The sequence below is a fragment of the Palaemon carinicauda genome, unplaced genomic scaffold (genome assembly GCF_036898095.1).
Source record: "Palaemon carinicauda isolate YSFRI2023 unplaced genomic scaffold, ASM3689809v2 scaffold763, whole genome shotgun sequence".
NCBI lineage: Eukaryota > Metazoa > Arthropoda > Malacostraca > Decapoda > Palaemonidae > Palaemon > Palaemon carinicauda.
In genome coordinates, this window is record NW_027172053.1 from 27,176 (window position 1) to 50,716 (window position 23,541).

At 39.7% G+C, this 23,541-nt stretch overlaps 1 long non-coding RNA gene across 3 annotated transcripts in view; it reads right to left on the reverse strand.

The window, feature by feature from the left end:
- LOC137637457 (uncharacterized) overlaps positions 1-23,541 on the reverse strand; it is a 58,684-nt gene that overhangs the window by 16,028 nt on the left and 19,115 nt on the right. For all 3 annotated transcript variants that reach the window (XR_011043642.1, XR_011043643.1, XR_011043641.1), the window contains exons 2-3: positions 23,232-23,397; positions 13,931-14,057 (exon numbers count right to left, since the gene is read on the reverse strand). This is a non-coding gene — a long non-coding RNA (uncharacterized lncRNA). The remainder of the gene's footprint in view (positions 1-13,930; positions 14,058-23,231; positions 23,398-23,541) is intronic.

The window sequence follows — 23,541 nt, forward strand, 5'->3', positions numbered from 1 at the left end:
AGTTTGAATGATTAGGAAATATACATATCGATTACAAAACTTGCGACCTGTTCCTATGCGTAATATATACAAGCCATCGACCTTTACTATTATTATTATGATTATTACTAGCTAAGGCTGGAAGGAACGTAGAGAGTAGAGGTCCCCTTTTTTGTTTTGTTTCATTTGTTGATGTCGGCCACCCCCCAAAATTGGGGGCAGTGCCTTGGTATATGTATGTATGTATTACTAGCTAAGCTACAACCCTAGTTGGAAAAGCATAATGCTATAAGGCCCAAGAGTTCCAACAGGGAAAAATAACCCAGAGCAAAAAGGAAAAAGGAAATAAATAAACTCCAAGAGAAGTAATAACAATCAAAATAAAACGTTTAAAGATAATTGACAACATTACATTAGATCTACCATATATAAACTATAACAACTTCATAAAAACAAGAGGAAGAGAAACCAGGTAGAAGGAGCGTGCCCGTAGAAGGAGACGTATATTAAGTCGAGTGGAAATCCCTGCATGACCAATCTCACTGGTTTAATGACCCAGGATATGTCAATGTACTTTGGTCCTGAAGAGAAGTGAAAGTCATCATTTCTGTTCAACATTCTAACTACCTGGGCATAGAGATGTTAGGCTAGGCCTCCCTTACGGCTTATCCTCATCATTATTATTGTTATTGTTATTGTTGTTGTTGTTGTTATTACCTGCTAAGCTACAACCCTAGTTGGAAAAGCAGGATGCTATAAGCCCGGGGGCTACAACAGGGAAAATAGCCCAGTGAGGAAAGGAAACAAGGAAAAATAAAATATTTTAAGAACTGTAACATTAAAATAAATATTTCCTATATAAACTATAAAAACTTTAACAAAACAAGTGGAAGTGAAATGAGATAGATAGTGTGCTCAAGTGTACCGTTAAGCAAGAGAACTCTAACCCAAGACAGTGGAAGACCATGATACGACCCTAGTTGGAAAAGCAAAATGCTATAAGCCCAAGGGCTCAAACACAGAAAAATACACCAGTACGGAAAACAAATAAGGAGATAAATTAGCTAGAAAAAAGTAATGAACAATTGAAATAAAATATACGGTATTAAAAACAGTAACAACATTAAAATAGATTTTTCATACATGAACTATAAAAAGAAACTTAAGTCAGCCTGTTCAACATAAAAACATATGCTGAAAGTTTGAACTTTTGAAGTTCCACCGATTCAAGTACTTGATTAGGAATATCATTCCATGGCTGGAATAAAACTTCTAGAATACTGTGTACTTCTGGACAGAACTAAGAGAATCTAAATCGGTGGTTCCCAAAGTAGACTGACATTGTGGGCGGTGAGGCAAAAGCTGTGGTTGGGGGCAATAGGGGAGCAATAAGATCATTTAAGAAATAAGTAGTTTACTTTTTTCCTTTGTTTTAAGAGCATTTAAGAAATAAGTAGTTTACTTTTTTTCCTTCGTTTTTACAAAATCTTACGACAAAACATGTCAAACACTCAAGCAAAAAAGCTTGTATGTAATTTACAAATACTAAAATTGTCATTAGAATTATAAGAGAATGCATTAATCTGTTATGCAGTTTAAAGTATATCAAGGGGCAGGGGTCGCTAGGAGTTCATCTGGAAGCCAGGGGGACACCAGCCTGAAAAAGTTTGGGAACCACCGAGTTAAGTCCTTTAGGACAGAGTGACTGAATATAGTGGCATTATATAATTAATGTGAATGCATAAATTTTCTCCATCCTTACCCTCGTAAAAAAAGTCCTTTAAAAGGGATTATCTCAGCCCTACATACAGACGGTTATAAGAATGGTTCAACGAGTGGTTAAACTATTGGAGTGTGCGGACAAGAAGCTAAGTCCCCTCACCAGTCTGAAAGCTTTACTTCTGACCTTTCAGTTCAAGACTGGGGAGGGAAGTTAGGTTAAAAAACTCTGGGTTTGTATAGCTATGAAAAATTTCTGTAAATAGGGAGACTCACTGCTTGGTGGGTTGGCAGTCCCACTTAGAAATGAACTGGTTGGTGGTTCTTCTTCCCTGGAAGTGTCTAACTGTCTGGTCCCATATGGGAGCAAAACAGTGATTCCAGGAAGCTCCTATTTGTCTTTCGTAGGGATGAGAAAACTGATAGGACCTGGCTTGTAAATAGATATGTATCAGCCAAATGAAGAAACCATCCCATATAAGAGATGTCAGTTTGGAATAATATACCTGTATGATAATCAATGGGTTTGTATAGATTCCACTATTCCTCGTTTAGGAAGAATGGGCAAGGTACCTCTTTCAGGATAAAGAATGGAGCTCTGATGCGTAACTTAACAGCAGTATGGCAGGATGTAAAAACCCACACCCTTCATCGATCTTACTGACAAAAGTCCAACAATACAAACTTACTCCTTATTTTATCGTAACTGGACTCTACATGGATATTCAAAACATATTACAATCCTTAAAACTATAAGTGTCAATACTAATCTACAACAAAAACAACAAATGCAACCGTTTCTAGTCTACTGTAGGATAACGGGATGGAGAAGGTCTTGAACCTGGGGACTTAAATGGCGCCGCCATTTTGACTTTGGCTGTTTGGAGATGGCTATTTGGCGCCAACCTGTTATAGTGACGTCCTTTTTCAGGTAGCGACAACCTTTTAAGGTAGCGACGTCATTTTTGACGCCAGGCTATTTTGGCACTAGTTTGAAGTAAAATGAAATGGAACATAGAAACCTAATCATGCTATTACAGTAATTTGCAAAAGCATATAACACGGTCAAGAAGATGAAAGAATAATTTTTGGAAGGCAAAGCTGGTTAGCATTTTTACACGTCTTCATTGTTTTACCAGGTGTATGTTATTACGGCAAGAAGATATGGAGGGGTTTTTCCTGTGTTGTATGCTCTACTATCGAATAAGCACAGAACAACAAACTTTAGACTGTTCTGGATGATAAATGAATTGTTATCAGATTTACAGCCAAAAGGAATAAATTGTGATTATGAACAAGCTGCCTTTTTTTGCCATGAAAGTATGCTTCTTCCATTTAGGCCATATGTACATCCCATACATATAGCAAGGTACTTCCCCCAATTTTGGGGGGTAGCCAACATCAAACAAAGGAAACAAAAAAGGGGACGTCTCGTCTCCATATTCTTCCCAGCCTGATAAGGGACTCAACCGAGTTCGGCTGGTACTGCTAGGGTGGCACAGCCTACCCTCCCACATTATCCACCACAGATGAAGCCTCATAATGCTGAATCCCCTACTGCTGCTACCTCCGTGGTCATCCAAGGCACCAGAGGAAGCAGCAGGGCCTACTGGAACTGCGTCACAATCGCTCGCCATTCATTCCTATTTCTAGCACGCTCTCTTGCCTCTCTCACATCTATCCCCCTATCACCTAGAGCTTCCTTTACTCCATCCATCCACCCAAACCTTGGCCTTTCTCTTGTACTTCTCCCATCTACTCTTGCATTCATCACCATCTTTAGCAGACAGCCATTTTCCATTCTCTCAACATAGCCAAACCACCTCAACACATTCATATCCTCTCTAGCTGCTAACTCATTTCTTACACCCGTTCACACCCTCACTACTTCGTTCCTAACCCTATCTACTCGAGATACACTAGCCATACATTATGTACATAAGTATTTAAAATATCTTGAGCTCCAGATGTAATTCAATAATGGTCCCAACTTGACTTAAAAGCAAAAACTATAGTACTGTAGCATTAACTTTTGTACCAGACTCAGGGTGTTCCGAATAGCCAAAGAATCACTCAAAGCCATTTGATGCACAAACTTCCTTACAACTGCATCCCTTCTCTTAAGGATCCAGTTACCCCAGAGGAAAGCACATTGGTAAATCAGGAATTCTAGAGCTTTAGCTTAACCGAACAAGTTCTACGTGGTCTTTTTTGACAAGTAATCCAACCATGAGCATGCCTACAAGGCTAATATAGAAATTGTTTCAAAGTTTACGGTCTCAGGTGCTGACAAAACCGCCAATTGCTAAGTTTCTCACTCGTGATCCAAGGGGTCAAGAACACCAAACAAGGACTCAGAGGTAGCAAATTAGGATATGTCCCTTCTGTGACGTAGAACTTTCTCCAAGTAGAAAGCACTGGTGGAATTAACTTTGACGACCTCTCAACTTTAAGGGAGTCCTTTAACCTTCGCATTACTCCAAGAACCAGCAGAAAGGACAACTCCTCACCTGGATCTGCTGTCGGAACTTTTAAGGATCTATGCCCATAGGATCAAAGCAACCTACCTCTACAGTGGTAGAAGATGGATCTTAAATCATAACTGGAGAGGGAGAATCAGTGAGGTCTACCCTAGCCCTTGCTTCACTAGTGGACGACAATTCTTACACCATTGAGGAATGTCTTTCCATTGTCTCCCCAACTCTGGTGCAGGAATGAGAGAAAGTCTGATCATGCCAGAACAACTCCACAGTAAAGGCAGGATCAGGATATCGTTTAGCAAGAGGAAGTGTTGGCTTAACATCATCCTCATCTGGGGTTGGGTCATGATAAACCGGGACCAAATGGTACTCCCCTTTAAATCACTCACTCCTAGAAGATGTCGTAACACAAGGATCTGGAAAACCCGCGTTAGAAACAGATGGAGTCAGGGGAGTATGAGATCTAATGGGCCTAGTCCCTCTCGAAGGATGAACCTGGGGAATCATCCTAGGAAACGGAGAGAAAGTTTCAGGACATCCCTTCTATCCACATGCAGCTGAAGCAGTCATGTTCCATGTCCGTAGGAACTGGGACGTTTCCGCTTCTCTTAGGAGCTGATCTAGGAGGTGGAGTTCTGCGCCTGACCTGCAACACATCATCCTCCAATCAAACAAGCAGAGGACAGGTGCCCTTTTAAGATATAGTACTACTGTACATGATTTGTTCCCACAGGACGAGAATGTCAAGGACGAGGGCGCACCAAGAGGGACCAACAATGACTGCTAAACTGCAGATTGGAGGACAGACCTCTGATTAGTAGCATGGTATATGTGTCATCGGATTGGGGATCGATAGTCGCACCTCTGATCTATAGTACGGCAGAAGGCGCCATCGATTTGTGGATTGACGGACTCACCTCTAACTAGAAAATTGGTGGATGCGTCTCAGGCTCCCCTGAATTGTAGGAAGCCGAAAATGCTTCACTAACTTGTACAACACCCTTGGTTGATGAATCACCATGCTACCATCTACTTGATGCTGGCACACTGGCCTGGGGATGAAATCACTAAGTTGAACTTGGCGAGTATCCCTCATTTGACAAACCCCTTTTAATGACACTGTCGGTGAGGATATAATGAATATACCTTGGCCATTAAGAAGTCATGGCCCTCATGGTATAAGCATAAGGCCAGACTTTGTTGCATAAGATGGAGAAGAGTAGGATGTAAAGAAAGGCGATGGCATGGAGTCTGACGAGATTAACGATGGAGGACGCTAAAGCGATGGTTGGCGCTCTGGTGTACACTTCAAAAAAATCTGAGAGATGTATAACCTCAGAACTCACTTTAAGAAACCATGACAGAAATAAAGACCTAGTTGTAAGAGTCCAGAGCAATGAAGGGTGACGAAAGCGATGGCACATCATGGTATTTCTAAGCAGTTGTGCAATGAGCATTAATCGCAGTATGCTTAACGAACGGAGACAAAGCGGTAGTGAAGGGATCAACCTCTAACCTAGGATCCCCTACCTCACTATGGAGAGTAGAAGAATCAACGTCTTCAGAATAAACCTGGAGGAATACATGGACGCTGTCCTTTGTCAGTTGGCCTGGTGACAGAGCCGATGACAAAGGCTCAGTCAGGGAAATTTCCGGGGTCAGAGTAGGAGATCTAGACTACTACTACTACTACTACTACTACTACTACTACTACTACTACTACTACTACTACTACTACTACTCCTTCGACACCAAAGCAGTCATAGAAAAACGGTCTTGTTTAGACTTCTTTCTTCTGTGAAATTTCTCCCATTGGGAGGACGACAATTCCATACAAACAACACATGTGTATCCTGGGGAGCTTTGATGTTTTCTATGTCTTCTACACACTGGACAACTAAAGATGAGGATCGACTTCCATACAACTCCTGAGGCGTCCGTCCACGCTAAAACAAGTCCTTAACACATACTTGCTTCACACTCATACTAAAAGTCAAAAGAAACTAATACAAAAGAACGAGAGAAAACAACACTAAAATCCAAAGAAAAACACAAAAAACAAAGAAAAAACACAAAAAACAAAGAAAACACAAAAAACAAAACTACACAAAAAACCACAAGAAAACAACATAAAAAAAGACGAGAGAAAACAATTAACACCAAGGACGAGAAAAAACAACACAAAAAATGAAGAGAAAGAAATTTGATCACAAAAAATGAGGAGAAAACAACACAAAAAACCAAAGAAAACAACGCAAAAAACCACAAGAAAACAACATAAAAGAAAGAAGAGAGAAAACAATCAACTCTAAAGAAGCGAAAAAACAACACAAATAATGAAGACAAAAAAAATTACAAAAAATGACGAGAAAACAATTAACCCAAAAGAATGAGGAGAGAAAACAATTAACACTAGAGAATGAGGAGAGAAAACAATTAACCCAAAAGAATGAGGAGAGAAAACAATTAACACTAGAGAATGAGGAGAGAAAACAATTAACGGCAAACCAATGAAAACTTCAAAGCCCAATACAGCAACAGACGTCTGAATGTCTGCACGATCGGAGACAGAGAGGGTTCCCGGCTACAAGGCCGAGCCTGTTGGCCCAACACACCGGGGAGTAAGGCATGCCACAATGGCTACTTGGTCCTCAATGACTCTTCATCCGCCGTACCAGCTTGCACGCCAGAGTACAGTATTGTACTGTATAACCATTTTAAATTACTGTATAAAGGTTTGTTTTTGCTTATGAAAAAACATTGATTCTGCACCTCAGTCAAGCATAGGGTAGAGGTACCAATAAGTACTCATCAGTCCAATAGGTACGCACTTGGCATTTAAAAATGTCTACACAGAAAAAAATACCCCTTTAATTTTTAATTTTTGTCTAATATTAATCCACCATTATTCTACATATAAGTAGGTTTCTAGGTTCTGCCCTTTGTAATCAACTAGTTACCAAAACAAAATAGGTGGAAATCTGAAAAAAAAACAGCATTTTCTTAGGAAAATCTAAAGTTTCTTATGCTGTGTTCTTTTACCATGGTTCATTTGCGTGTACTATATTTGGGTTTTTTTTAATTTGCGGGTTGATTTTGTGACTGGGGGCATAAGAAACACGCATAAAAACTTTTGTAAATTAAAAAGTGTGAGGGAAATAAGGGTGCATACCTACTGGACAAGGCAAAGACACGCATGCCCAATAAGTACTCAAAAATAATATTACCTGCCAGAGAGTCTTAAGCCACAAAATACAACAACCTAAGGCTACCTCTCTAGCTAGAGAGAATATGGGCCACTGTTCCATGAAAACCATTGGAGTAATATCCAGGTCAATTTACCCCATGACTGGACCAAATTGTACGCAGTGTGTGATGTCCTGTATGTACGGGCGTACATAAAAGGCATCGTGCACTGCGTACCGATTGGTCATCACACTTTTTCATCATAAAAACATTAACTTAAATTTTTTTTAAAAGAGAATACAGTATGGGAAAAAAAGTAGAAAGAAAATGAGTGTGACTAAAACAAGTCAAAATCAAAACATAAAAAGAAAGGTGCAACAAAAGAAATATGCTCCAACTATAATAGCAGATGCTTTAAATGATATAGAAAAGGAAGTTAAGTAGGAAAAATTATTGTAGCTCGTTTGATTTATTCAACCCTTTTACCCCAAAAGGACGTACTGGTACGTTTCACAAAAGCCATCCCTTTACCCCAGTGTTACTTAAAGTGTGGTCCGCGGACCCCCAGGGGTCCGTGGAATATTCCAAGGGGTCCGCAGGATAATATTTAGTATCGATTTCAGTCAAATTTTCGGCCAAAACGTCCTAAATTCCTATTTTTGTAGCACCAAATCCTGATGGCTTTTTACAGTGACTAAGTCACATTGGGATGGAAGTAATTTAAGTAATGCCGCCTTCCTCCCCTGGGGTGAAATCCTCAACGAAATTCCGAAAAAGACAAACACAAAAGAACATCTTTATAGAAGGCAGTGGTGTTTAAGTTTTGGCAATATTGTACTGACTGATGCCCGGTGGTGCGGCCACCCGCCACATATCAGTTGACGTTAAGGCTGCTGTGAGGAACACACGGCAGTTGCTTGTGCTCCTCTTTATAGGTAAGAAAATCATCTGGATGCTTATGACAACATACTGATTTTTTATATGCCATTTGTTAAACGTTATTACCTACCTTTTTGAGATTAGAATTTCGAATACTAGACCTCGTGACCTCGCCAAGTTACTTACAGGATAAACGTCAGAAGACAGCCTAGCTTACTTTTTAGCATCAGGATAATGGATCTGTGGCTCAAGACAAGCTCACTTACAAAGAAAAAACTGAATTCCAGAACAACCACCAAGACAGCACTGGCCTTAAAGAAGAAAGAAACGATGCTAACAGTGCAACTCAGCTCAAGCTACTGGATGCAGGCGCAGATGCCATGGACGAAGGGAACACCGCTGACACAAACCAAAGCAGTACAGATGCCTCGGTTACCACTGTAGGGCACAAGCAAACACACCAAGAAACAGCCAAAAAGAAGCGTAAATACTGCAGTGATTACTTGAAACTTGGATTTTTTTGGCAAGGCAACAGTGAGGATCCTATCCTACAGTGTGTTTTGTGCTATGAAACATTAGCTAATGAGGCTATGAAACCCTCAAAGCTCAGAAGACATTTCGAGTCCAGACATAAGGAATATGTGGGAAAACCCATAGAATTTTTTCAAAGAAAATGTAATGAACTTTATATTCACAGAAAAAAGGAAGCTTCATCTTTTTTTATACCTGGAGAAAATGCAAAGGCCACTGAATCTTCATACAAAGTGTCGTTATTAATTGCAAAAACAGGAAAGGCGCATTCCATAGGCGAGACTTTGGTCAAACCAGCAGCCAAGATAATGAGAGATCATGCTTGGAGAAAAGGCTAGTAAAGAAATAAACAAGATACCTTTGTCCAACGACATTGTCAAGAAAAGGATAACGTCAATGGCTGAAAATGTGAAAGTTCAGCTGGTGTCACAATTACAGCAGAGTCTGTATTTTTCACTACAGCTGGACGAGTCCACAGATATAGGGAACGAGGCAAATCTTTTGTGCTTTGTTAGGTACATTTACTGTGGGGAAGTACATGATGAATTTCTTTTCTGTCATCCTCTTCCTACAAACACAACAGGAGAGGCTATCTTTAATGTAGCTAACGATTTTATTGTCCAAAATGAACTCTCCTGGTCGCGATGTGTTGGAATCAGCACAGATGGTGCAACTGCGATGACTGGTAAACTAAGGGGCCTAGTGAGTCGGGTAAAAAGCATTGTACCACAGGTAAAGGAAACACATTGATGCATTCACCGTGAAAAACTTGCTGTGAAACATATGCCTACCTGTCTTAAAACAGTTCTGGAAGAGGCAGTAAAAATTGTCAATTTCATCAAAGGGAAAGCACTGAACACCCGCTTATTTACAGTTTTGTGTGAAGAGATGGGAAGCGAACACACAAAACTCCTTTACCATACAGAGGTTCGCTGGCTGTCACGGGGAAAAGTTCTTTCCCGTCTCTTTGAACTTCGTGAGGAAGTACAAATTTTCTTGTATGAACGTCATGACCTCTATAATCGAATGCATGACACCCAGTGGCTCACAAAACTGGCATACCTGTCTGATATTTTCATGCGACTGAAACTCAGCAGACTGAAGCCAGATATTCCAACAGTAGTGAGGCAGCAAAAACAGTATCATTTATCGCATTAAGTATGGTTGTGAGATATGAGGAGGAAGCGTTGCTGTTAAGTTCATGAAAATTTGTAAGCAAAATTATCAATGTTGTGGAAATTATGTTAAGCAAAATATGAACATTTATGTTGAAGATAAGCCATTAATAAATAATTCAGTTGTAATTTCAGTATATTATGACCTGCAAACACTTTCAAACTCAAGAGGAAAATTATATTAATAAAGGGTCCGCTACATGAGTAATTTTAATAAAAGGGGTCCGCTGCACAAAAAAAGTTTAAGAAACACTGCTTTACCCCCATGGACATACCAGTACGTCCTTGCAAAAAAAAATGCTATAAAATTTTTTTTTCATATTTCTTATAATTTTTTGAGAAAATTCAGGCATTTTCCAAGAAAATGAGACCAACCTGACCTCTCTCTGACAAAAATTAAGGCTGTTAGAGAAATTTAAAAAAAAAAATATACTGCAAAATGTACTGGGAAAAAAATAACCCCCTGGGAATAAGGGTTGGAAATTTCCAAATAGCCTGGGGGTAAAAGGGTTAAAGTGATATAATTCAGTAATTACTACTGCAGTGCTGTTTATCAAGAATATGTCATTTCATTGCTTTTAGTTTTTATGGGTAACTGAAAAGTATTTGCCTTATGTGGGTTACAGTTGTATGTAGTGCAACAACAAGGAAAGAAAGGAAACACATGTACAACATGAAAGGTTCACTATATGATTTAGTACTGCAATACAAAGGCTATTAGGAGAAGGAAAACTCCAAAATCAAACCAAACAAGACCCCAACGGCGGAGCTTCCCAGCGCCGGCGGAAGAGGGCAATGCCTATCGGGCAGGCAACAAGGCGGGCCTTGACATAACAAGAACCCGGCAGCCTGATGCAACCAACATCGGAGAAGCCGCCTGTCTCATGTCTTGAGCCAAAGTGAAAACGGTGTGGGCCAAGTGTGTGTGCATGGCCGTTGCAAAGCCATGACCACCCAAAACAATATACCCAGCTACTGGCATTCTGTCGTTTCCTCCACCCTTCTTCATCTCTTTCTCATAGGAGGCTGATGGCTAACGACAGAACCCAATACTCGGACACGAGTGGGCGCCGACGACGACGACAAAGGCTATGCACATGTATTACAGAATCAAGTGTACCTTTTACTGCTACCTCCCCTCCAAAGGAGTTTCAAAAAGCCCAGCTAGAACACATAAAGGTTCCAGTCAAACACCGACTACCCCCTCCCCCCAAAGGTCTAAAGGTAAACCATCCACAATAAGTCCAGCAATGATGACCCTTAGATTCTTTCCAGAGGGCAACGAGGCAAAGGGCCAAAGGTGATAAGAAATGTGACGGACAGTGTTTTCCATATCATGACTGAAGATGGTTAAGGAATTTGAAAAAATAATGAAAGGAAAACATAAGAAAGAATCAAGCAAAAAGACAGTGAAACCAATGGGCAGGAAAGGTTCAGTAACGCAAAGAAAGAAGAATAAAGTACAAACAGATACAGATGATGAAGAGAGAGAACTAGCAAAAACAACAAGAAAGAAAGGTTCTGTAACAGCAGCAAAAGAGGAAACGAGTTGAATAAAATACAAGTGATGAAGATACTATACTTGAAGACAAAGAACTAAATGGAGATAGTAAGGCAGTAGCAGGGCCTTCCTATGCTAGTAGAACAAGTGAATCATCAAATGACGAAGTCTTGAGTTTGCATGGTAGTTCACATGAGCGCTTTGATTATGAAAGAGACAACTCTGATGCTATACTTGAAGACAGAACTAAATGGAGATAGTAAGGCAGTAGCAGGGCCTTCCTAAGCTAGTAGAACAAGTGAATCATCAAATGACGAAGTCTTGAGTTTGCATGGTAGTTCAGATGAGAGCTTTGATTATGAAAGAGACAACTTTGATTTTGACATTCACCTTGAGGAGCCCAAAGAAAATTCTTGGGTTGGAGTAAAAGTTGAAAAAGAAACATCGTCTAGCAAAGGTAGAAAGACATCCTCCTTTGAGGTCTACATTGCCAGACTCATAAAGGTAGAAAAAGGTGGCTATGAAGTGTCATTTCTGAAAGAAAAAAGTGCTGGCTTTTACATAATGCCAGAAATGGAAGATTATCGTTTATAAGGGTTTTTATAGCCATCTATTATAAAAACAATACTTGTCTCCCACTTCGCAAAGTTAAAAGATTTTCTAGTTCATTTTCAAACTATCCAAAGAATTTCAGTCATAATGTGCTAGTATAAATAGCTTTTCATTGTATTTAGTTAATATACCACATTGATTCCCATGGGAAGTGGCAAAGAATTCTCAGGTCAAACAATATTATTATTTTTTCATTCTATAGATAAACCATCTTAATTTGTTGGACAGAAACTTACGGTCCAATAAATTTCTTATTCCTGATGTAGATATTAATCTCTGGCACCATCGTTCAATTAGTTCATTATGCATGTTGCATAAGATTTTTCATAACTCTGACCATCCTTTACATTCAGATCTCCCTGGACAATTCTATCCTGTTCGTAATACTAGACAGGCAGTTCATTCTAATAGCCAGGCCTTCTCCATCACGAGGCTCAATACTACGCAGTACTCTAGAAGTTTTATTCCAGCTGTTACCAAGTTGTGGAATGATCTTCCTAATCGAGTGGTTGAATCAGTAGAACTTCAAAAGTTCAAAGTTGGAGCAAATGCTTTTTTGTTGACCAGGCGGACATGAGTCTTTTTATAGTTTATTTATGACATATTTGTTTTTGATGTTGTTAATAGTTTATAAATGACATGTCTGTTTTGACATTGTTACTTATTTTAGAATGATTTATTGTTAATTTTTCTCTTCATTTATTTATTTCCTTATTTCCTTTCCTCACTGGGCTATTTTTCCCTGTTGGAGCCCCTGGGCTTATAGCATCTTGCTTTTCCAACTAGGGTTGTAGCTTGGATAGTAATAATAATAATAATAACTATGCGGATATTTCTTTTATTCTAGTAAAGTAGCAGTTTGCTCATTTTTCTTTCAAAACCACTTTTGTTTGTGTGAAAAGTTAATCTCATATAGTTGCTAGGTGTATAATCAAAATAGAGGTGATACAGTACTTCAAAGAATATGATATAATACAGTACCATGTTTTGTTGGAAAAAAATACAATAATTTTTTTTCTCTGACTGTATTCTCTACATTTTCCATATGTATAAGCCTTCCCCTACACATACATTATCAAGTATACCTATTTTGTATTATGTATTCATGTTACTCAAGCAATAAATTTCATTTACAAGATGGAAACATGTTAAAACTCTGGGTGATAGGAGGATAGATGTGAGCGAGGCAAGAGAGCGTGCTAGAAATAGGAATGAATGGCGAGTGATTGTGATGCAGTTCCGGTAGACCCTGCTGCTGCCTCCGATGCGTTAGATGACCGCGGAGGTAGCAGCAGTAGGGGATTCAGCATTATGAAGCTTCATCTGCAGTGGATAATGTGGGAGAGTGGGCTGTGACACCCTAGCAGTACCATCTGAACTCGGTTGAGTCCCTTGTTAGGCTGGGAGGAACGTAGAGAGTAGAGGTCCCCCTTTTTGTTTTTGTTTCTTTGTTGATGTCGGCTACCCCCCAAAATTGGGGGAAGTGCCTTGGTATAAGTATGTATGTATATCCAAAGGAGGCTTGTGTAGCGAGAACAACCTAAGAGATAAGAGTGAAAGAGTACCGATTGGACAGGGGAGCATACACATTGGGCATGCCTTAATAATAGCTACGCACCAAATTTAATGACCATTTTTTCAGCATGGGTTTGCAATACCTATAATTTCTTTCCATAACATGAAACTATAACCATTTCTTCATAGCCAGTATAAAAATCATATTCATTATGCTATTAAGATGGACATAGTCTGAGTAAAAAAATCCATGATATTTTGAGTACCTATTGGTACTCGTACCCTAACTGTATAACTGAATTAATAATTCTAAAATATCCTATATTCTAATCACCAAATTCATCAGTACTTACAATTTTCATATTCTCTTATTTCTGTTTACACATTTCCTCATATCCATCCTCTACTATATATTCCACAGGGAATACTTGACCACTCGAACGATCCAAAAGGAAGATTAGCAGCTTTACGGCAGCAACCCTGTGAAAGAAGAAAATTCCAATTTAGTGATTAGGTTACACAAATGCGTGTGAACAGGAGCCATTCTGTACAGATTTATGACTAAGTATGTAATTAGGCCGCCATACAGTGAATATAATGTTGGCACAATAAGATATAATGATGACTAAGAAGTATTATGAAAAACTAAAAGCAAATTAGTGCTATGGGTTGTGACAGCACGTGCATTCACAGAATCATTAAAAATACCCGACTTGCAATGCCAAGATGGTTTTTAAGTGAGGCATGTATTCAAGAGTAAACAACTCTCCTATAAACTATATAATATTGACATTGTTTTACATGTTTCACAAAAACAGAAGTAGAAACTGATATTTTCAAATGTTAGTAAGGCTAGTGGTGCACTTTTCGCACTCCCCAAGAGAGATTAGTTCACAAAATTTTCAGCTTGGCTCCACAAGGCACTAGAAGAGTTGGAAGACCCAGGCTACATGGCTGAGGACTATGAAGTGCAAAGTAGGAGATGATGAATGGAGTAGTATTGAATTAAAAGCTCAAGATAGAGACGATTGGCGAGATCTAACCGAGGCCCTTTGCGTCAATGGGCGTAGGAGGAGATAATGATGATGAGCAAGGCCAGTGCAGTTGGATAGGGATGTACTTCAAATGCAGACCCACAAAAGGGATTTTGACGAAGGAAAAATCTATTTCTGGGCTCGACCTGTGTCGCTCCATGAAATGCTCCTTACAGCACCATTTTTAAGGCATAAATATTGCTAAATATACCAGAAAAATAAAGATGCATGGAATGCCAGGAATAAACCCAGCTCGCTCACTCTAATGAGTATCGGTATAGTAACTGGGGCATGTTAGAACCACGACCATACGTCCCTCACCAGTTAGACCTCTCCTTCTTCAACATCCCCCGGAACTACAAGGTGACGATCTACACCCGACTGCTGCCTTCTACTACGACTATCCTCCTCTCACCCCTACCCCTCCCCACGCTCCCTCCCTCATTCCTCCTTAGCACCAGCGAAGGTTCAGAAGTGTTTTTCATGGCTCTGTGTTGTTTTGTGTTTTTGAAGATGTTAAACGTTTTGGAGGTCCCTGCTCCCAAGTTCAGTATTATATTTGTCTGTTACAGTATTACACTAGGGAGACACACTCCAGTCTAGTTAACATTTCTTTCCCAATCACACATCTAAAATTTCCCAAAATTTAAAACAACGCATAAAAAGATAGTCATCATACAGCAGCAACAAATGCTTTGCCACTTGAAGACTCAAAACAGAGGAAACACAAGATGGAGGACATGTTATTAGCAATGAATATCAAGGAAACATAGCGGCTGAATTTAGCATCTTTATGAAAAAGAAATAAAATGCAATAGGACAATTATACGAGACCCCATCTGGTGCCGTCATGCAACCTACAGGAAATGCCTGCATGCTGTACAACATCTCTCAAAGATAATTACTTCTTGATGCAAAAAGAAGGGATTTAAAACTACTAAAAAAGCAACACCAAAGCCAGACAACTGAACCCAAGGATACCAAATTATACCAAAGGAAATTCCAAAATATTAAAACAAATAAGCTGTTTACCTTAAAGAGTTCTGGACATATAAACACTATCATACATACATACATATACCAAGGCCCTTCCCCCAATTTTGGGGGGTAGCCAACATCAACAAAGAAACAAAAACAAAAAGGGGACCTCTACTCTCTACGTTCTTCCCAGCCTAACAAGGGACTCAACCGAGTTCAGATGGTACTGCTAAGGTGTCACAGCCCACCCTCCCACATTATCCACCACAGTTGAAGCTTCATAATGCTGAATCCCCTATTGCTGCTACCTCCGCGGTCATCTAAGGCATCGGAGGCAGCAGCAGGGCCTACCGGAACTGCGTCACAATCGCTCGCCATTCATTCCTATTTCTAGCACGCTCTCTTGCCTCGCTCACATCTATCCTCCTATCACCCAGAGCTTCCTTCACTCCATCCATCCACCCAAACACTATCATAAACTACAAATAGGGAGGCCACTAGGCATTGACAAGAAACATTGGACAGGAAGATGAAAGAAAAGAGCCAAGCATGGAAGTTAAGTAGATGGCTTGAAAAGTGAATGCAGCTTAGTCCTGATGGGATGCACTTGGAAAATTCCTGCCTCACGGGATCATAAATTAACCCTTTTACCCCCAAAGGACTTACTGGTACGTTTCACAAAACTCATCCCTTTACCCCCATGGACGTACCGGTACGTCCTTGCAAAAACCTGCAATTTACATTTTATTTTGCATATTTTTGATAATTTTTTGAGAAACTTCAGACATATTCCAAGAGAATGAGACCAACCTGACCTCTCTATGACGAAAATTAAGGCTGTTAGAGCAATTAAAAAAAAATATACTGCAAAATGTGCTGGGAAAAAATAACCACTGGGGGTTAAGGGTTGGAAATTTCCAAATAGCCTGGGGGTAAAAGGATTAAGTACTGTATCACCCATTTAAATCAATTCCATATAAAAAGTTCCGACTGTACATCACTTTTCTTCAAGTATTATATACAGAAACATTCCATTTTATACCGTTTTACACAACCTTATGTGGGTTTCTATAGTACAACAATGAAGAACTGTATTTCACATGGAAGCTTATTATAAATATTACTAGGTAAGCTAAAACCATAGTTTGAAAAGCAGAATGCTACAAGCATAAGGGCTCTAACTAGGAAAGTAGCCTAGTGAGGAAAGGAAGTAAGGGAACAGCATATTAACTGAAAAACGGGTAAAAGTAATGACTAAAAAAAAAAATTGGTAGGAAAATTGGTTTTCATAAAATGAAGGTAGGTTGTATGCAACAAGTCACAGCGCTAGTCTTATCTCTTAGAATAAGTTAACGACATGTAATAAGGGATTTTGACGAAGGAAAAATCTATTTCTGGGGAGAGACCTGTGACGCCCGGTGAAAAGGGTCCTTCTATACACTTTTCTTCTTCCAAATATACCAGAGAAAGATAAAAGCATGGAATGCAGAGGTTACTACCCTCGCGCGAGCACCTTGTGGGTGTCGTGTATACAGCAGGGCCGTGTGAAAACCACTATTCACAGGCTGTCTTCCATTTAGATAATTCCTTCATCAAAGGGAAGGGCCGTAACCGAGGCCCTAGAAACCACACTTGGACCACGCCACCGACACCTAACACGAGCGCCCTCTAGGACATCTTTCTGTTTTGGACTTGCTCGCTTGGTCGTATTTTTTTTGGTATTATGGCTATACCTTCAAAACAACCATTTAAGGAGGTTGAATTTTCCTCCTACAACAGAAACAAACTAAAAAGGATTTTTCAAGTAGGTAGAGAGTAGAAATTGATGAACAGTTCCAAGTGGGATTTTCAGAGATTTTCTCGAATGATTTAATGAGCTCGAAGACAAAGACCAACAAATCATCCTGGCATATTAGTACCGGCAAAGTCCCCACCAAAAAAAGTTTGCTTTGATGCAGCAGATGCAATACTTTAAAGAGATAAAAACAATACAATGAACAAGAAATGCAGCCATTTCTCGTCCACTACCAGACATAGGCCTCAAGACATCAATTCACGTCTGGCGATCGCCCAGTTTTCATCACAACGCTGGCCAGTGCAGATCGGTAATGGGAGATTTTCGTCTGAACGCTCACAGCAAACCAACCTACTATGGCAGGCCCTGACTAATACAGCCTTGCTGATCGTGGCAACACGCAAACCCTTTCACCATGTTATGGTATCTCCACTCAGAAAGGGATAAAAACAAAATATCTTAAATGAGAAGATTATGTATAGACATTACAGCTAGTTTTATTTATCAATTTGGATATATGACAGAACAACTGTACCATATTATAGCAACTATAACATCTAAACACAAAATAGGCTTCCAAAATTAGGTAAAATACCGATCAGGAAAGGCCGACCGAAAATAAAACAACACGTGTTCTGACTCCCCGTAAAACACTCAAAATTACATAAAAACTTTCTTTAAAGACTACCCACCGAAGCCGCATACAGCTCGGCCAAGTAGGCTAACAAACACAGTCCAAAAAGCCTAATAAAAAATTAAATCATGCCAAAACATTGAATTAGATGTCCAGAACACAAATAGGGACTACTATTAGTATGAGGAACTAATTGAAAGTCCGACCAAACAAAGAGATCACGAGGAAGCAACACCAAAATGGCCGTGTACACACCTGTAAGGGAACGTGAACAAGCGGCTGAGAAAAAACCAACAAGGTAAATGAATTAACGAGTGTCGCTACCTAGAAATCCCAAACAGACAATTACAATACTCAACTTGGGAGCAGGGATCTCCAAAACGTCGGACATCTTAAAAAACACAAAACAACACAGAGCAATGCAAAACAGGTCTGAACCTTCGCTGGTGCTAAGGAGGAATGCAGGTAGCGGGGTGGGGAAGTTTAGGGGTGAGGGGAGGACAGTCGTAGTAGAAAGCAGCAGACGGGTGTAGGTCGGCACCTCGTAGTTCCAGGGGATGTTGATGAAGGAGAGGTCTAACTGGTGCGGGACCTATGGTCGTGGTTTTATCACGCCCCAGTAACTATACCGACACTCATAGAGTAAGTGAGCTGGGTTAATTCCTGGCATTCCATGCATCCTTTTTTTCTCTGGTATATTTAGCAATATTTATGCCTTAGAAATGGTGCTATAAGGAGCATTTCACGGAGCGACACAGGTCGAGCCCAGAAATAGCCTTTTCCTTCGTCAAAATCCCTTAATTACTAGCTAAGCTACAAGCCTGGTTGAAAAAGCAGGATGCGATAAGTCCAAGGGCTCCAACAGGGAAAAATAGCCCAATAAGGAAAGGAAATATGGAAATAAATTACATGAGAAGTAATGAACAATGAAAATAAAATAAAGCATCAGTCTCTTGAAGTAGGGAATCGATATAGCACTAACCGGAAAAGGATTCAACCAATCCTAAAAAAAAGGGACCGCTTGGCCAGGGCTCCAGCTTCCCGTTGAGATAATACCGCTGGTGTTATTGGGTCTTTTGAATGGCCAGACAGTACTACATTGGATTCCTTTCTCTGATTACGGCTCATTTTTCCCCTTGCTTATGATAAATTTACTATTTTTACCATATTTACCTGCTGCTGCCTCCGATGCCTTGATGACCGCGGAGGTAGCAGCAGTAGGGGATTCAGCATTATGAAGCTTCATCTGTGGTGGATAATGTGGGAGGGTGGGCTGTGTCACCCTAGCAGTACCAGCTGAACTCGGTTGAGTCCCTTGTTAGGCTGGAGGAACGTGGAGAGTAGAGGTCCCCTTTTTTGTTTTGTTTCATTTGTTGATGTTGGCTACCCCCAAAAATTGGGGGAAGTGCCTTTGGTATATGTATGTATGTAACTGTATGTACAGTATGTACCTTCTTTATCTGATGTCAGCTTGTCAAGACAAAAGCAATTCCATCACTAGATACATATGAACCAATACAGACAAGAGAGCGTGCCCACCACCAATATAGATCAAACATAATGAATCCAATCAGATGACCACTTCTCCGACAATAACCTTCACTAACAACAACACGCGACCTGACGTCACTGTGACATCATGTAAACTACTTGTTTCTTCACTAATCCCAATATCGCCTATTTACTCATGCCTTACGTAGTTCACTCATGTTATAAGATATTTCAGGAATTGTATGCAAAGATATCCAATTATCCCTTTTACCTCCAGGCTCTTTGGAAATTTCCAACCCTTAACCGCCAAGGGGTTATTTTTTCCCCAGCACATTTTGCAGTATATTTTTTTTTAATTGCTCTAACAGCCTTAATTTTTGACATAGATAGGTCGGGTTGGTCTCATTCTCTTGGAAAATGCCTGAATTTTTTCAAAAAATTATCAAAAATATGAAAAAAAAAAAAAATCTATAGCATTTTTTTGCAAGGACGTACCGGTACGTCCATGGGGGTAAAGGGATGAGTTTTGTGAAATGTACCAGTACGTCCTTTGGGGGTAAAAGGGTTATAAGATATTTCAGGAATTGTATGCAAAGATATCCAATTAAGCTGTCCAACCACGGACCTATACTGTTAGTTCCTTCTGACTTAGTATTCTGTTACCAGTCTATTGTCTAGCTTCTGGTTCCTTCACAGAGTTGACATATTTCCATTAATTGATATTTGTCCTCCTTTTATGTACTTGAAACTTTTACTTTCTTGTTCACCCACTTGAAATTTCTCTCTTAGCCTTCCAATTGTCTTTTCCATGAACCATTTATTCCCCCCACAGCAAAAGTCCTCCACATGAGAGCATAACATACCTACCAATTTCATTACACGCATTACCTTGCAATACGATGTCTCACAGGATGTAGATACAGGAGAGGGAGTTCCCAGCCCCCTCGTCCCGTCCCTCTTAGTCGCCTCTTACGACACGCAGGGATAACGTTGGCGCTATTCTAAATTTTATATGCCCCCGCTGCCTCCGATGCCTTAGATGACCGCGGAGGTAGCAGCAGTAGGGGACTCGGCATTATGAAGCTTCATCTGTGGTGGATAATGTGGGAGGGTGGGCTGTGGCACCCTAACAGTACCAGCTGAACTCGGTTGAGTCCCTTGTCAGGCTGGAGGAACGTAGAGAGTAGAGGTCCCCTTTTTGTTTTTGTTTCATTTGTTGATGTCGGCTAACCCCCAAAATTGGGGGAAGTGCCTTGGTATATGTATGTATGTATGAACCATTTATTCCCCCCATAGCAAAAGTCATCCACATAAGAGCATAATATACCAACCAATTTCATCACACGCATTACCTTGCAATACTATGCTTTTGTGGCATCCTTGAACCCACAAACTGTCTTCTTCTATTTCCATAAACCAATCTAATCTCCTTCAACTGGTGGTTTCAAATATACTTTCCTCTGTATTTGATCACCCGGCAAATATCACAAATTTTAAGTAATTTGTATTTTTCCTAACATACTTACCTAGAACTACCTTCTTAGGAGTTACTGGTAACTCTACCTAACCGACCAGCTTTTTGTATAGTTTACCCTCTTTCCGTTTTCTAAGGGGTCGACCTCAGGCGGTGTGATATGTGCCCTGAGGCGACCCGGGGTCGGGAAGCATGCTAGCTCAGGTCGTCGACTCGTCAGTAAGTTTCTGGTCGCGACGTGATCAACATCTCGCCGCGCTCTCTCTTACCTTGTGCGACCCTTTGTGTCCCCCGATCCTTTGTGCTTACCGCGTGTTACCCACGTGTTTCCCTTTCACTTTCCCTTTGCATCCTTGTGTCTCTTGGTGTATTAGCGAACAAATGCTGTTTTCACATCTAACGTATAACAATTCATTTTATCTTTTTTTGTGGGAGCATCTTTTTCCCAGTTTGGCATTTTTTCTTCTAAGCGTCTAGCAACCAACCTGGCCTTACATATCTTTTCACCCCTTTTAAACTTCTCAGTGAATATCCACCTTCTGGATATAGCTTTTTGCACAGTATCATCCACCTCATATACATTGTTTTCTCTGCAACTCTGTAATTCCTTTTCCTTAGCCTCTAACACCTGCTTATTCTCAAAACCTTACAAAACCTCTCCTTCCTACCCAATTTTTTTCAATATTCCTGTAATCTGTCAGGATTATCACTCTTTGCTCAATACTACGCAGTACTCTAGAAGTTTTATTCCAGCTGTGACCAAGTTGTGGAATGATCTTCCAAATCGGGTGGTTGAATCAGTAGAACTTCAAAAGTTCAAAGTTGAAGCAAATGCTTTTTTTGTTGACCAGGCGGACATGAGTCTTTTTATAGTTTACTTATGACATATTTGTTTTTGTTGTTGTTAATAGTTTATATATGACATGTCTGTTTTGACGTTGTTACTTATTTTAGAATGATTTATTGTTAATTTGTTCTCTTCATTTATTTATTTCCTTATTTCCTTTCCTCACTGGGCTATTTTTCCCTGTTGGAGCCCTTGGGCTTATAGCATCTTGCTTTTCCAACTAGGGTTGTAGCTTGGATAGTAATAATAATAATAATAATAATAGAAGAATCCTGTACGTTGTATGCACCTCTCGAGTATTTACTAGATCTTTTACCAGCCAAACTTAAAACTGACCTTTCTTCTATCTGATGAGTGTCCTTATTTACTGCTCTTAACCTGTTCCATTTTCTCAACTTAGGTCATTCTTCTGTCAAGTCTTCCTCCACTTTTTCATCATCTCTCTCTATTCTCTACCCTCTTATTCCCAAAAATCACTTCTGTCTCATGTATGTTACATCGTTCATACGGTTGTCCCTATTTCCATTAACCTCTGACAATCCTTCTTTTTCTGTTACTTTACCCGAGATCTTGTAATGTGTATCCTAAACATCTCTCTCAATGAACTACCATGTTTTACTATGACTGTCTAACCTGACACTTCTACTACCTCAGCAGGCCTTCACCATTCTCTTTCATCCTCTCTATTATAAAACTCTTCATCTCCAACAACTACCTCCACAAGTTTATGTTCTCTTACCTTTCTATTTAAAGCAATTCTTAGTTTGCTGCAAGACTCATTTTTGATGAAAGCCTGTCTAGCCTTGTGTACTGCATTTAATGTACTGTACCCCTTCTTCTGCACTTATCTCTCAACTAGCTGGATTTGAAGTCTCTTCCCCTACTAAGTTTGGTAGAGCAGGATTTCTACCACAAAAACTAGCTGATTAGGCAAAAGTCCTACATTATTTACTAAACAGTTTCTTGCACATCCACCCATCTCAAAGCTAATGGCCAACTCACATCTTCCTCGAACTTCTTTTTAGGATCCCAACTATTTTCTCGAACAATCCATTGCTCCATGGCAATTCTGCTGTTGCTGCCAACAATTTTATATTCCACATTTCAGTCATTCTTCTCATTTTATCATTCAGGAACTCTTCACCATTATCAGAAAGTATTTTACATGGTGCTCCAAAAATGTGACCCACCCATCAATAAAGGTTCTTATGATAGTTTCTGGCCTTTTGTCATTAATCCAGTATTATTATTATTACTTGCTAAGCTACAACCTTAGTTGGAAAAGCAAAATGCTATAATCCCAGGGGCTCCAACAGGGAAAATAGCCCAGTAAGGAAAGGAAACAGAGAAAAATAAAATATTCTAAAAGAGTAACAACATTAAAATACAATATTGACTCACATTCTAACCTCATTTAGAGTATAGGAAGATGGTACGACGAAGTCAGGATTGAGGAATGCCAGAAAACTGACTGGGGGATGAAGCCATCGTGTTGGTCTTGATTACGACACGAACATCCGGCCCGATTGTGATGATGAACTGTAGAAGCATTGCCATGATTGCCTCCCTAAAGAATGAAAAGTATATAAGTAAAACTTTAATGCATAAATCAAAACATAGATGAAGTACAATTTACAATACTGTATATTGTATTGTAATTAACATACTAGCTGTTTATACAGGAAAAATATTTATTACTGAATGATAATGA